Source organism: Macrobrachium rosenbergii, chromosome 12 (genome assembly GCF_040412425.1).
Source record: "Macrobrachium rosenbergii isolate ZJJX-2024 chromosome 12, ASM4041242v1, whole genome shotgun sequence".
NCBI lineage: Eukaryota > Metazoa > Arthropoda > Malacostraca > Decapoda > Palaemonidae > Macrobrachium > Macrobrachium rosenbergii.
This window is the reverse complement of record NC_089752.1, coordinates 113,923,548-113,938,661: the sequence shown is the minus strand read 5'-3', so window position 1 is coordinate 113,938,661 and position 15,114 is coordinate 113,923,548. Positions and strand designations below refer to the sequence as shown.

The 15,114-nt window shown below is 38.7% G+C and overlaps 1 protein-coding gene across 1 annotated transcript in view; it reads right to left on the bottom strand.

The window, feature by feature from the left end:
* Window positions 1-15,114, bottom strand: part of LOC136843909 (uncharacterized) — a 110,765-nt gene extending 95,651 nt beyond the window's left edge. Inside the window, exons 1-2 of the mRNA XM_067112820.1 lie at window positions 14,186-15,114; window positions 4,138-4,334 (exon numbers count right to left, since the gene is read on the bottom strand). The gene's annotated coding sequence lies outside the window, so the exon portion shown is untranslated. The remainder of the gene's footprint in view (window positions 1-4,137; window positions 4,335-14,185) is intronic.

The window sequence follows — 15,114 nt, the reverse complement described above, 5'->3', positions numbered from 1 at the left end:
GTTCCTCCTGTCACACCAATAAGTAGATTTTGTCAAAGGCGACTTATCTTCTTGACAACAGTTGGAAAAAGAACATGAAAGAACAATTGGTAAATAAGGCAGCAGGCGAGAGGAACAGTGCCAAGAGAGATTGCATCTCAAATGGCTATGATTCATGTGTTCCCAAACCTATGTTATGCCACTGTTCATAAAGCACTGACTTTGTCATGGACTTTCCCGGAAGGTATATATGTTTATAAAAAAAAAAAAAAGTGTGTTAGTACTGAAGCTGTAGATAAATTTACCTGAACAGGTCGAAAAGGACCAACAGCTAAGAATCGGCCTTAAGATAACCTACCATAAGAGTAAAGACGGCCTCAGTGACCTTTGATCCAGCGAAGCCAGACAACTTTAAATCGATCAATGAATGGGTCTTTATCTAAGGTTACCTCTTCTTAGCTGTACCGAATTAAACTACAGAATTTTGGCCAAAGGCCTTGCACTGGGTCCTATGAGGTCATTCAGAGCTGAAAAGGAAATTGACAATCAAAGGTTTCAAAGGCGTAACAGGAGGAAAACATCGCAGTTGCACTATGAATCAATTGTCAGGAGAGGGTGGAAAGTCAGATGGAAGAAAGAGGATATGAAAGGAGGTGCAGAATAAGGAATGAGAGGGGTTGCAGCTAGGGGCCGAAGGCACGCTGCAAAGAACCCTAAGTAATGCCTGCAGTGCACCGCATGAGATGGACTGACGGCACTACCGCCCTACGGGGTCTTCTTAGCTGAAGGTAACCGGGTAGCTTTGATAGGGCTGCCTGGCTGTTAATTTTCGTTTCTTGGGGAGGAACTTCAGAATAAATTACGAGACTTGCAGGTTATTCTACAATAGATTGCAAACACTGGGTTAGAGAGAGAGAGAGAGAGAGAGAGAGAGAGAGAGAGAGATTGTTAATTCCGTTCTATACACATTTTCTCAGAAGTCCCTATCCTAGTTTTAGTTTGGTCAAAGTTAATTTTAAGTAACTTTAAATAATTGTAATAAAAAATAAAACAAGTAAAAAATGCGCCGAAGTTTCTTCGGCGCAATCGAGTTTTCCGCACATCGTATAATCAAGGCCACCGAAAATAGATCTATCTTTCGGTGGTCTCGGTATAATGCTGTATGAGCAGCGGCCCATGAAACTTTAACCACTGCCCGGTGGTGGCCTGGCCTGTATCGTTCCCAGACGCACGATAATGACTAACTTTAACCTTACATCAAATAAAATCTACCGAGGATAGAGGGCTGCGACTTGGTATGTTTGATGATTGGAGGGTGGATGATCAACATACCAATTTGCAGCCCTCTAGCCCCAGTAGTTTTTAAGATCTGAGGGCGGACAGAAAAAGTGCGTACGGACACAATAGTTTTCTTTTCAGGAAAGTAAAATGATCCAACTCTAACTGAAATCCTGACCTGTCTTCCTTTTGAATAAGAACGTCATGAAGATAAATTCACAAGAATCCTTGAACTTCATACATATATAAAATGTAATTTCTGATAACGTCAGGGATGACGATTTCAATTAAAGTTGGATAATTTTACTTTTCTGAAAAGAAAACTTTTTCTGTCCTCCCTCAGATCTTAAAAACTACTGAGGCTAGAGGACTGCAAATTGGTGTGTTGATCATCCACCCTCCAGTTATCAAACATACCAAGTTGCAGCCCTCTAGCCTCTGTAGTTTTGGTTTAATTTAAGGTTAAAGTTAGCCATAATCGTGCGTCTGGGAACGATACAGGCCAGGCCACCACCGAGCAATGGTTAGATGAAAATTTATGATTGTTGATGCTCTCCACATGAAACGTGATTACCTGTTCTTAGAGAGAAGGAATGCGGAGCAAAATGTGATATTGTAATTCTGGACTTAAGGTAAATAATCCCGATTTTCCATCAAAGGAGGGAAGTCTCGCCTCTTAAAATGAAAGGCAAAGTAAAAGTGGGAAGGAGTTCCACAATAAAGAGAAAAAGAAGAGAAGAATAAAAAAAAATGTGTCATTTTTTAAAACATGCTTTTATTAAAATGCACTAAAAAGTGAAAAATGAATTTTTTGAGACACACCAGGATTTTCTTACAATCAATCATGTCTATAAAAATAAAAGCGTGGGCGCCAAACATGGAAGGAAATGCTACAAGAAATATAAAAATATATTTCTTTTCTTGTAGCATTTCCTTCCATGTTTGGCACCCACAATTTTTATGTTTTAGTCATGAATAATTGTAAGAAAATCCTGGTGTGTCTCAAAAAATTCATTTTTCACTTTTTTGTGCATTTTAATAAAAGCTTGTTTTAAAATCTTTTTTATTTTTATTCTATATTTTTTAGTTTTGACAGAAACTGTAACCGATTTATGATTGTAGCTAACGAAATTGAGATCCTGTCGAGCCAACGAAGGTTTGAAAAATCCGTAGAGTTATTTACCGAGTCATGGAAGTTGTGAAAGATCCGAAGAGTTTCATACAAATATTGAAATACTGGGAGAGGTCACTGTAGGGTCACTAGAGGTCACTGCTGACCTACTGATCATGTAAGGTTGAGTAACCATGCAAAATTTCAAGTCCTTCGGACGATGGGAACAGGTTGAAAATGGAGTTACAAGATTTGAGGACAGACAGATGCAGAAGTCAAATTAAAATAAAAGTATGTAAAAACAAAGAATTTGTGCTTTATACGGGGGAACGAATCAAAGGTGGTTTAACCAGTGTTAAATGAAAGCCAAATTGCTCTATTTTCCAAATTAACGGAACGCTGAACGCAATAACAAAGACCAAGGACCCGAAGTAGATTCGATAATGCTAATCCTTTCGACGACGGGAACAAATAATCAAGAACAAGCACATGACAAAGGCACAAGCAATCCGGAGCTGATCAAATTATGTCAAGAAAACGAAAATGATAATAAATCATTTTAGTTGAACTCAGCTGCTAAAGAAGTTTTCAAAATAGAACACTTCAAAATTTGGCAATATGGATTTTGTGACTACTTCCATGAAAGTCCTGGCAATCTGCATATCGACGCCATTAGTGAAAAAATGAGTCAATGAGATTATTATCCTCTAGAGATACTGAAGAGAGGCTGTTTGAAAATATTATGAACGAGCTTGATGGTGCGTGCTATGCTGTGCTGGAACCCGGCGCTGCCTGTCATGTCCCACCTACCTTCCCGATCCCCTACCTACCCCGCCCCAACCCGAGGTGGACAAACAGATTTGCAGGAGATTTTTGTCTTCCAATTTGAAAGAGATTTTTCAAGAATCTGTAATTTGGTATTTTTCTTTTCATATTCATCCAAAGGCAGCATCCTATCTACAATAACGAACAAGTACTCTGTTGAGCCAAACAGGCACTGCATAAAAAAAAACTCCGCTTGCCAAGTTGTTATTAACTTGTTGCACTCTTTCGCCGGAGCCTTCTCTCATTTTTTAATAATCCTTTTGCTGACAAGGACGTTCCTCTCCCGAAGTTGTCCAGTGGAGAGAGGCTGGTTTCCTGTCTTTTATTAACTTTTGTCGTCTCAATCTAGACAGTTTTATTTACGTTTCTTGAAACCCCTCGTTAGCTGAGGGAGATCCACCCCCTCCCCTACCCTCGCCCCCAAACCAAAAATGTCCCGTTTTATATGATTCTGACAGCCATCATGTTGGGGCTGAGAAGCCGCATGCCGGTATCTGAGGTTTACTTTGCGTCATGTTTTGTTTGTGTATATGTTTGTGAGTATGTGTTTGTGTTATGATCATGGAGCTCATATACAATGTTTCAAAGGTTTGTTCTTAACTACTTGCTAAGCAGTTGACCTTTTTTGATAGCAAGAGATACAATGTTCATTGTGCACCTTACCGTAATATATTCAAATGGGTGTGTGTGTGTGTGAGACAAGTAGTACTATTTTCGTTGTACGCCTTTCCCAGTATCAATGAACTCTAGAAAAACATGGCAGATCTGAATATGTGTTTGAAGCATGCACACATAAACATAGAGAGGCAGAAGACCGACAGGCGGACAGAAAGCTCTACAGTACAAAAATTATAGTCAATACACAGCAAAGAACATTATCTAGGTGTCTGTCTGTCAATTCAGCTTAATCAATAAATAAAGCTACTGATCTATTCCTTAAATACCTTTTTGGAGGAAAGTAGCGTCCAGTGTAGAACTGTCTCTTGACACACGATGCATTCCTGATTTCAGTCGTCAGTATCTGCTTTAGAGAGAGGAACTTCCTTAGAGTTTTGATAAGTTTGACGATGCTTTGTAAGGAGCCGTTTGAAAGAAAGTATTCCTGCTGCCGGAAACGAAGCATTGTGAAATGGCCACCTTCCTATTTAAATAGAAAAAATCGATGTCATAGTATTACAATTAACATTCGCTTTGGATATTTTTGTCGTCTATAAGAAGTTTTCATATGACATTTTTATTTTTCATTTTTAAGGGTCTACAAAACAAATTCCTAAAGAGGACGTCTTTCCTCAACATAGGAGGTAAATCGTAACTTCTTTCTTCGTGTTTTATTGAAACATACACCTATGCTAGTAGCTTACACCTTACCTGATAAAGCAGAATCTGTGTGTGTGAGTGTGTGCGCGCGCGCGTGCGTGATACGGGTCGCCAAAGCATATAACAATAATAATACTAATAAATCCAGATAATGACAAAATCTATATAAGAATAGAGCTAAGAGCGTAGTAGTACATATAAACCAGAACGTTTGTGGCCAAAACTAAAAGAAACACGACCTGATAGACTTAAGGTCCCAGCGAGTACTGACTAAAACGATCCTTGTTCCGTATACGAATAGAGGCGATATCGCTATGGCAAGCTCTTAAGATTTACGTTCCTTTCCCTTTAAGCAGGTAGGAGGCTTTATAGGCGTCTGTTCTATGAGAATAGAATAGAATTTCCATTACGGGGCTCTCCGGCAGAGACGGTATCGCCCAAGTTAAGCGAGGGTCATTTACACACACTCTCTCTCTCACACTTTACCACCTATTACTTCTTAGGAGTGTAACTGATGTCTAGTGATCTTTAGTTTTCTTAAAAGAAAACTATTGTGACGGCTGTGTTCGTCCGCAATTTTTGTCTGTCCGCCCTCATATCTTAATAACTACTGGGGCTAGAGGGCTGCAAACTGGTATGTTGATCATCCACCCTCCAATCATTATACACACCAAATTGCAGCCCTCTAGCCTCTGTAGTTTTTATTTTATTTAAGGTTAAATTTAGCCATAATCGTGCTTCTCTCAACGCAGCAACACAGGCCACCACGGCCGGCTGAGTTTCATGGGCCGCGGCTCTTACATCATTATACCGAGACCACCTAAAGATAGATCTGTTTTCGGTGGCCTTGATCATGCGCTGTACAGGTAACTCGATTACGCCGAAGAAATTTCGGCGCATTTTTTGCTTATTTAATATGCAAATCCTGAAGCGATTCATAAAGAACTACGCTCAGTTGTTGTAAAATTGTATTGAAATTAATGGCGTCAGTTGAACTTTATTCAAGAAGAATTGTCTGCAATTGAAACGATGCCACGATGCCATAAATTTAAGAGAATAAAGCACAGATAAAATGACAATTCATTTTCTCTTGTTACCTTTGTTCCTTCTTCATTTTTTTTTCAAATCTCCTCTACCTTAATATTTATATTCCCATGAGCTTTTGTTCATGAATTAAGGAAATATAAGGAAATCTTACAGGTTATAATAATAATAATAATAATAATAATAATAATAATAATAATAATAATAATAATAATAATAATAATAATAATAATAATAATAACTATATTCCCAGCTTTTCTTAACGAATTAAGGAAATATAAGGAAATCTTACAGGTTATAATAATAATAATAATAATAATAATAATAATAATAATAATAATAATAATAATAATAATAATAGACCTTTTTAGTTTCAGCTATGAGCGAAACTAAAAGCATTCAAGCAAGAAAATGGCAACTAAACCAGACTACGAGGAAGCAATACTCTATTAGTGAATTCAAGCACATAGAATGGAATACAATACAGAATTTAACCTAAAGGCCAAGCACTACGACCTATAAGGTCATTCAGCGCTGAAACGGAAATTGAAAGTAAGAAGACTTGAAAGGTGTAACAGGAGGAAAACCTCGCAGTCGCACTATGAATCAATTGTTAGAGAGGGTGGAGAGTTAGGTGAAGAGACTATGAACGGAAGTACAGTAAAATGAGTGAAAGGGTTTGCAGATAGGGGCAGAAGGGACGCTGCAAAGGCCCTGAAGTGATGCCTACAGTGCACCAAGTGAGGCGCACTGGCGGCACCAACTCCCCTCGGGGAATTCAGGCATATACACCAAGAGTGAATTCGGTGAATTGTAAATTTCCCTGAAATGAAAAATGTATACAAGAAGTCTCTCACGTTTCGCTTTCCCCTTCACTCAAAATCTTATTTGATGAGGTTCTACATGAAAATATTAAATTTAAATTCGCTTCTTTTCATTTTGGTTATAATTACGCTTTAAGTAATCTTAATAACTAGTACAGAAATGATAGAAACCTCATTCAAAAACGTACTGTATTGTAGGACAAACTATTACTTTCGCGCACGCGCGAGCGATCGTGTGAATGCGTGTTTGCGTCAAAGTGTATATGTATGTATAAGGATTAAAATTATGGATAAAAAGAACGATGAATAGTAAAATCCTTAAGGTAGTTAACAGAATTTCTGAATAAATTTATACATTATATATACTGTGTATGAGTGTGTTGAAATATATATATATATATATATATATATATATATATATATATATATATATATATATATATATGTATGTATATATATATATAAAAATCGTCCCTCAATAAAAATAATTCGGTAGTTTCCACACATCAAAGCGATTTTATCGCTTACATCAGATTACACTGATTGACCAAGATATTTTTTATGCTTCTAATATCATATCTCTTGGTTAATGTATAAAAGAAAACGAAATCCTTTTTTAGTCCCAGAAATATCGACATGATTTGAGAGAGAGAGAGAGAGAGAGAGAGAGAGAATATTCTTCATCCGAAAGACAAAAAATATTGCTTTGGACATAAATTTATCAGATACTGTTCGTCTTTCCCAAAAACGTGACAATCTGTCAGTGACCTAAGTTATTTTAGGTAGAAAAGAGCCTACCCACTTGGTGGATGGGGGCGGGAGGCCAGCCCACATCTTTGCCGGTTCCAAGCCCGGATAAACAGGGAGGGTTGGATAGACAGACAGAATATAGAATTTAGACCAAAGCCCAAGCGTTAGGACAGGACCTATGAGGTCATTCAGCGCTGAAACGAAAATTGACAGTAAAAGGTATGACAGGTGTAACAGGAGGAAAACCTCGCAGTTGCACTATGAATCAATTGTTAGGAGAGGGTGGAAAGTAAGGAGGAAGAAAGAGAATATGAAAGGAGGTACAGTAAAAGGAGCGAATGGGGTTGCAGGTAGGGGCCGAAGAGACGCTGCAAAGAACATTAAGTAATGCCTACAGTGCACAGCTTGAGGTGCACTGGCGGCCCTACCCCCCAACGGGACAACCACAAACCATTTTGGATAAAATCAGCTAGAGGAGGCTCATTAAAACGGCGGCCCCGACAAGGGATTAAGCTGGGAAGAATAACAACTACAACAAGATTTTAGCTAGAAAACAATTACATCTTCGAGAAATTCTGTATAGGATATGAAGGATTAGGAATGGGTCTGTCACAAAATACCCAAAATGCAGAAAACAGTTTTGATTATAGGACCAATAATCTGTTTCGAAACGTCTCGTGTTTTTGTTTTCTTTAAAAAAATATATATCAAAAGGCAATTACGCACGCAGAAGCATGCCAAGCGATCAAAACATTTTTGACTCTTGAAAATAACCTGAAGTATCTGTCTAGTTAGGTGCTGATTACATTAGTTTCCTACTGAAAAGTAACAAGGAAAACTTACTTAAAAAGTGGCATGAGTCTCCTACGTAGATGATTATTACCCGAGCTGGCGAGAGTAATTGCAGGAATTTCAAGTAAGCGAACTTTTATTATAAATGAATTTGTGAAAGTACATCGCGACGGAGATTAGGCCTATATCGGAGAGGAGATTTGGATACTACGAAAGGAGATTTAATGGAACATTGGAACAGGATAAATTTCAATATCTTCAAAGAGAATTTTAAGCTGGCATCATAAACGAAGTTAAATGTGACTTCGATATGTAACCATAAGTCTTCCCAGCTGATATAAATGGCCTGTAAATCCTGTGAATGGACGCTATAAGCAATTATTCTCCTTTCTATTGCAATGACTAATAACGTGTCAAGCGTGTATATATATATACATGAATATATATTTATGTGTGTATACAATTACTAGGCAAGACGAAGTCATAGAGAGAATATCAGGGTCTCTTTGCAAGAGAAAACACTTTGTTTGCCTAGTTCTAGCGAAAGAAAACAGGGATGTTTCGTTTACTTTATGTAAAAGTGCAAAGTTCATCTATAATAAATACAAATACTTCACGTCAGTGAGAAAGCAAGACAAGAATATTGGCAAAGTTAGTAAATGCATCTTCCGAATGCCAGTTCTATTAAATCTGATCTCTTCTAGGTTCTGAAAGGGGTTCATATATGCCATAGTTCGATGTAGGGAAGAGGGAAAGGCGTAACAGAAAGAGGAAGGAAAAAGTAGGACCTGTAATCTTAAAAGAAGCGATAGACCCATTCCTTGGAAGATGGAGGTGTGCAGAAAACGGCGAAAGAAAAATTACCCCCTAAAACGAATTATTATTATCATCATTATTATTATTCAGATAATGAACCCTGTTCACATGGAACAATCCCACAGGGGCCAGTGACTTGAAACTCAAGCTTCCAAAGAATACGGTGCTCATTAGGAGGTAAGAGAAGTACAGAAAGGAGAGATCTCTCTTTTTAAAAAGAAAAAAATAAATTAACAAATAGATAAAAATGTATGAAAATAAAAGGAAAACAGCATTAAGGTAGTAATGCAACGCATCTCCGCTTGAACTTCTGAGAAAATGACCCACTAAACTAAACGTTCCGAAGAACCTTGATCTCTCTCTACAAAGTACCTAACGAAAGAATGGCTTGTATATTTACCCCATTGGAACTTCAGCCAAATTAGTACCTGTAAAATTCAACCACTGAGGATAACTCGCACAGGAGAGAAAGGGGTTCAAGAGATGAGGGAAACGAAGGAAGAAGTAGGTCAATTATGGGAAAAATATTTCACTGAAACTAAACTGTTTTGTTTTAAGCAGATTCTGTACCATGTGATATCTCAATTGACGTCCGAGGTTGCACTTTACTTTTATCTAAAAGAATAAGAATAACTGAGCACAAGGAAAACTGGACAAAAGAAAAATGAAGAATCGCGGAACTTCAAAATTCTCGATTCCCACTGACATGCGATCTTGGAATAGCGGGTGATTATTGAAGAGTGAGAAATTCAAGACCGAGGGTGAATATAGCGGTGGATGCTAAACAGGTGAAGAGGGGGAGGAAAGAATTGAGATGATGACTGACGAAAATGGAGGATCACATCATTAAGCTGTCCACCTCATTAACTTTGACGAAAAATGAAAGGCCATTCTTTTTTTCATGACGTCCATATTGGTGGAAGTAATGGTTTTAACAGATCACTATAGAATGAGTTTTATGACGAGGTGGTGACGTCAACCAAACACTACGAACTCACCTGAGGATAGTAAACAAGGCCACTACGGAACAAAAAAAACCCTCATTTTCATGTTTTTGTATGTTTACTAATTATACTCATTTGAATAAAGTTAAAAAAAACATTGTTCATCCCTCTTTCAGAAGACTCGTTTCAAGGTCGATTCTTTTCGCTATGTCCCTCTTTGGTTTATTTCCTTAGCCCGTGGAATGGAATGGAATGGAATGGAATGGAATGGAATGGAAAGGAATATAGAGTTTAGGCCAAAGGCCAGGCGCTGGAACCTACGAGGTCAATCAGCGCTGAAACGGAAAATGACAGCAAAAAAAGGTTGAAAGGTGTAACAGGAGGAAAACCTCGCAGTTGCACTATGAAATACTTGTTGAAAGATGGTGGATAGCCAGATGGAAGAAAAATAATATGAAAGGAGGTACAGTGAATGGAAATTTCCCTGGCTCGTGTTTATGAAGTCTTTTGAGGGAGTCCTCACAGAATGTCTCTTTGATGGCCTGTTGGCCTCTTTCTATTGTCAAGCCAAGATTAATATCTCGCCCTAAAGAATTTCTCCCGAGACTCAAGCTTGTTGACGAGCTAACTCGGCTTTTGTCGAGATGTCAATATCTCAAGAGAAAAGAAATACTTTTGACGTCTACAATCAACCTTAATTAGAAAGGGTGCCCGTGGAAAGTCGAGAAAGGTGTGTGAAAGTGAGCTAAGGTAAATAACAAAATGGCCTTTGGATGATTGGAAAGTCATTTTATTTTCACTGTTATCGAGATCCCCCACGAAAACACGAGAGACAAATTTGATATACGTAAGGATATCTTTTCCTTCGTAATTTCTCTTGTTACTGCATCTAGTTGCTCATATAAGGATATGACATTGGTAGGTTGGAATATAGAATGGAATATAGCCTTTAGGCCAAAGGCCAAGCACTGGGACCTATGAGGTCATTCAGCGCTGACAGGGAAACACAGTAGAAAGGTTCAAAAGGTGTAACAGGAGGAAAACCTCGCAGTTGCACTACGAAGTAATCGTTTGGCGAGGATGGATAACAAGATGAAAGAAAGAGAATATGAATGGAGGTACAGTAAAAGGAATGAAAGGGGTTGCAGCTAGAGGCCGAAGGGACGCTGCAGAGAACCTTTAGCAATGCCTACAGTGCACCCCGTGAGGTGCACTGACGGCGCTACCCCCCTACGGATCTGACATTGGTAGAACAATCAAGCACTCATGCCTTTTCTTAAACTTTCCTTTTAATTAACCCATTTTTCGCGATTATTGTGAAGCTACGGAACGCCATATACTGTATTTTGTTAAAGTTTGGAATAATTCTCTGCCATATATCTTAATTCACTTCCATCCAGAGTGACTAACATCTCAGAATTCGTATCACTCCGTAGATTACGCGAGGTTGGTCTCGATTACATTCTCAAGGCTAAAGAACAAGATGATAAACCTTCTCTGGACATCTGTAAAAGAGACAGGGTATGTGTGTTGCAGATTCTTAGCGGGAGAATCAACACGCTGAAGAATAATTGCCTTAAGAGATCTGTAATATTAACTTCCTGTTTTTAATTCCAACACCTGGCAAACCCCGGCCATCAAAATTAACTTCATTTTTTTTTTTTTTTGTGATCTTGAAAGTAATACACAATACTAGGGCCTAATTCCGAGCTTCTCATTATTACATACACTATAGAATTTAGGACAAAGGCCAAGCAGTGGGACCTGCGAGGTCATTCAGCGCTGAAACGGAAATTGACAGCAAAAAGGACTGAAAGGCGAAACGGGAAAAGACCCCGTAGTTTCACTATGAATCGATTGTTTGGAGAGGGTGAAAAGTGAGATGGAAGAGAATACGAACGGAGGTACAGTAAAAGGAATGAAATGAGTTGCAGCTAGGGGCCGAAGGGACGCTGCGTAGAACCTCAAGTAATGCCTACAGTGCACATCGTGAGGTGCACTGACGGAACTAACACCCTACGGGGAAACTTCTCACCTAAAATTATCATTCATGGACTAGCGGTCATGGCAACAATGTTTAAGGACATATCCGGCCGCTGACGGAGGAGAGAAAAATGCCGGGGGGAGTGCGGAGACACGAGATAATAGCTAACAAATGCCTATAGAAAGAGACGAGAGAGCATAACGAATGGAGAGAGAGAGAGAGAGAGAGAGAGAGAGAGAGAGAGAGAGAGAGAGAGAGAGATGGCGGTGATCTCACTGTCTCAAAGTCGTAATATAAGACTAGCCTCGACTTTTCCTACCGCTGATTCATTGAGGAAGTTGGGCATTTTTCACTTGCAAATTGCAACATTAAATAACCCACCCTACCCATCTGTAAGTTAGTGCTCATCGAAAAGCGGATTAAATTTTCAGTTAGGCTTAGCTTTGCCTTATTACGTATCATCCTTCATAATTCTTACCAGGTTTGAGGTTAAATCGGCACACCGGAAGACAGTTGTTTCAAACAGTGTGATCGAATGAGGGTGCCGCAATATTTGAGGAAAATAGAATACAGAATTTTAGGCCAAAGGCCATGCGCTGGGACCTATGAGGTCATTCAGCGCTGAAACGGAAATTGAGGAGTAAAATGGTTTGAAAGGTGTAACGGGAGGAAACCTCGCAGTTGCACTATGATACAATTGTTAGGATAGGGTGAAAAGTAAGATGGAAGAAAGAATATGAACGGAAGCACAGGAAAAGGAATGAGATGAGTTGCAGCTAGGGGCCGAAGGGACGCTGCAAAGAACCTTAAATACTGCCTACAGTGTATCGTGTGAGGTGCACTGACGGCTCTAGTCCCCTACGGAGAGACCCTGGTATCAACGGTATCGATACGCCATTGTCCATACGGCCGTCACTACACGGCATAGGATACCTAAATTCTGACTGGCTTCGGCGCAGTTTAAACCCAGAGCGTCAAGCTAGGACGGTTAAAGCTTCGAGGTGTTGCTCAGTTCTCTCTCCCGTTTTCCTACCAGGCCATAAACACACTTGTTTTTACTTGAGCATTTTGAACTGCTTTTTAAGGAAACCCGTGTATGTAACAGAACCCCAAAATGTGTTTTATTAGTGTATACCAGCAAACGTATTTGTTGTGTTTTACAAAAACGTCCTTTTTACGTGTAGGACGTTGTCAATTATTAGCTTGTATCGGTTTTATCAGTGTTCATTAATCATATATTTAAACAGTTACATTTTACCGTCAATCAATTTATGTTGAATAAAGCAATATCACAGTAAAGACCAATATTTTCCGTTTTCAGCTTTTCCGGGACAAAGTTACGTCAATGACACTGAATTAAATACACAATACTGACAAACATGGTTTTCTAACGACGGTGCTGAGGACTTGAGAGAGTTGGGGTGTCAGAAAGGGTTGGGAACCACTGCCGTAAGTTAACATACATCACTAATTTCACCCACCAATAATAGATTTTTTCATTTTCTTTACTTGGATTAGCAAATATATTTTCAATTATGATAATTTTTCGCTGTGTTTGGCACGAGAGAAGGGGAAATGCATTCTTGTACGTAGGCCTATGCTGATTTTATCTCACGCCAGTCTTCCGCACCCATTTCTATCAAAGGCACAAAAATAATAGACCGATACACGAAGTTGGAGCCTGACGATGGCTACAGGGTTTTTTTTGGGGGGTTCGTTGTCAGTAAATACCGAATGTAAGTTAAGGGAGAAAAGTATTTCAAACCCCGTTAAAAATTATGCACTCCTTTTCGTATCGCTGGGGAAACCAAAATCATGAGCCTACGGATTTTGAATGCTTGCTTAGGCTTACCCGTCGTAGCCTTTCTTTTCTCATACAGGATAAGTTCATGGACGATATAAACTTTTTAAACAACTTTCTGCAACATATTATACATAGATATACAATGGTTTTCATAGGACAGATCCTGACTTAGTCATAGCGAGTTCTTTAACGTATTCCCGCCAGAATCTTAAAGAGCTGCAATTCCCTCCCAGCCCGGAGCACCATTGGCCTAATCCGCTTGAATCTAATGACGTGATTTCGTATTACATTCATAAAACGAGCAATATAAGGAAGGCTATTACTGAGATCAGTATGAAAGAAAGGCAATGACAAATTGCAACATTCGGACTAGAAAGGAATATGATTTTCGGCCGAGTCAGTCGTCCATCTTTTTTTTTTTTTTTACAATTTCAGTTGCGACGTAATGACTCATTACTTGTGAAGTAAAATTTAAGAAGAAAGATAAGTAGCTTTAAACATGTATGTCATTGGTAGTGCACCTCTAAGAAATCATAACAAACCTAAAATGATCCGAGCTGCTTTACTGTTCTGTTAACAGTTGCCAAGTGATATGCCTTGAACAATTGCTGTTAAAATAACGGTGTGCAGCAAACCTCCTGGCGTATTTACAAGCTTCATACGTGCTAAAGAATACTTGTGTAGTAATTAATACCTATAAAATACAAGAAATCTTACATTAGATGAGAATGCAGACTGCCACGTTGGGGGATGATAGCCTAACTTCAACTAAAGGTTTGACTCCAACTGTCAAGTTAGATTTCCGCGTCCTGACGCCTGCTCTGGTTGTTCGTATACGTGTGCCGTTATCCCTTGCTAGGACATAGTTCTTCATATCACTGTAGCTCAGGTTTATCTGTGGTATCTCAAAAGGAAATATTTTTCATTTAAGTTATTTTTTAATCGTCTTCTTATATAACCCAGTGTTTTATATAAAAATAAGTGCTTTGACAAGAATTTAAAGTCAGTTTGAGTGCATTCGAATAAGGTGGACTGAAGCCAATCAGCGGCAAACACCACCAGCATTGTTACAATGGCAAATTATTTGTTGAAGACAATATTTTTATGTTAGATCAGCTGACACTGGCTAAATTTCCTATAGTTTAGATCATGGTTGGTCAACAATAACTGGAAGTTTCATCTATACGCTGGTACTGCGCAGTTCGGTGTGTTGCCACCAGGGGCGGAACCTTGTGGCCGTCTTCGAAGTTAACACCTGAGAAACGCGTAGTTTAAGTGCCTCTAGTGTAGCATAAGATTTTTTTTTTTTTTTTTGTTCAGTATCTTCGTAGTGATACATTGTGCAGCTTATGATCACACAGGAATTCTTCAAGAGAAAATGGAATCACATTTTACAGGTAAGCAAAGCATACTGAATTTTATTTACCAATTATTTTGTGCTAGTCCGGTAACTGTTATGCTAGCAGTGGATAAGCTTACTCAGTTTACACGTCTTACATTTCCTGCAGCGTTATTGCGGCACATTAGTAAAGCGGCGATTTAGATTTGTTCAAAATCAGAACATCATTACTTATATGTACACCACATATATTAAGCAAAAACATCTCGTTCGCTATTAAAAATGCTTCGTTGCAAGTAGGCCTGTA